Raw genomic sequence first — 1,539 nt, 5'->3', positions numbered from 1 at the left:
CTCTGTAAAAGGCACATGACAGCCCGCTTGGAGTTTGCCAAAAGCCACCTAAAGGACTCTCAGACCATGAGAAACAGGTCTGATGAAACCAAGATTGAACTCTTTGGCCTGAATGCAAAGCGTCATGTCTGGGGGAAAATTGGCACCATCCCTATGGTGAAGCATGGTCGTGGCAGCATCATGCTGTGGGGATGTTTTTCAGCAGCAGGGACTGGGAGACTAGTCAGGATCGAGGGAAAGATGAACGGAGCAAAGTACAGAGATATCCTTGATGAAAACCTGCTCCAGAGCGCTCAGGACCTCAGACTGGGGCGAAGGTTCACCTTCCAACAGGACAACGACCCGAAGCACACAGCCAAGAAAACGATTTCATCAATTTTAGAATAAGGCTGTAACCTAAATTTATTTTGAAAAAAGTCTGAATACTTTCCGAATACATAATATAATTTTCCCCTTCAGAAATGGGTCTAACAACATATTGATCCATATGATCAGGCTGGTGTTATTCAGCACCTGTAACCCATAGCCCATCTGTTATTCAGCATGATCACCTGTAACCCATAGCCCATCTGTTATTCAGCATGATCACCTGTAACCCATAGCCCATCTGTTATTCAGCATGATCACCTGTAACCCATAGCCCATCTGTTATTCAGCATGATCACCTGTAACCCATAGCCCATCTGTTATTCAGCATGATCACCTGTAACCCATAGCCCATCTGTTATTCAGCATGATCACCTGTAACCCATTGCCCACCTGTTATTCAGCATGATCACCTGTAACCCATAGCCCATCTGTTATTCAGCATGATCACCTGTAACCCATAGCACATCTGTTATTCAGCATGATCACCTGTAACCCATAGCCCATCTGTTATTCAGCATTATCACCAGTAACCCATAGCCCATCTGTTATTCAGCACCTGTAACCCATAGCCCATCTGTTATTCAGCATGATCACCTGTAACCCATAGCCCATCTGTTATTCAGCATGATCACCTGTAACCCATAGCCCATCTGTTATTCAGCATGATCACCTGTATCCCATAGCCCATCTGTTATTCAGCATGATAACCTGTAGCCCATCTGTTATTCAGCATGATAACATGTAACCCATAGCCCATCTGTTATTCAGCATGATCACCTGTAACCCATAGCCCATCTGTTATTCAGCATGATCACCTGTAACCCATAGCCCATCTGTTATTCAGCATGATAACCTGTAGTCCATCTGTTATTCAGCATGATCACCTGTAGCCCATAGCCCATCTGTTATTCAGCATGATCACCTGTAACCCATAGCCCATCTGTTATTCACCATGATCACCTGTAACCCATAGCCCATCTGTTATTCAGCATGATCACCTGTAACCCATAGCTCATCTGTTATTCAGCATGATCATCCGTAACCCATAGCCCATCTGTTATTCAGCATGATCACCTGTAACCCATAGCCCATCTGTTATTCAGCATGATCACCTGTAACCCATAGCCCATCTGTTATTCAGCATGATAACCTGTAGCCCATCTGTTATTC

The sequence above is a fragment of the Coregonus clupeaformis genome, unplaced genomic scaffold (assembly GCF_020615455.1).
Source record: "Coregonus clupeaformis isolate EN_2021a unplaced genomic scaffold, ASM2061545v1 scaf0833, whole genome shotgun sequence".
Taxonomy (NCBI): domain Eukaryota; kingdom Metazoa; phylum Chordata; class Actinopteri; order Salmoniformes; family Salmonidae; genus Coregonus; species Coregonus clupeaformis.
Note: the sequence above shows the minus strand (reverse complement) of the source record.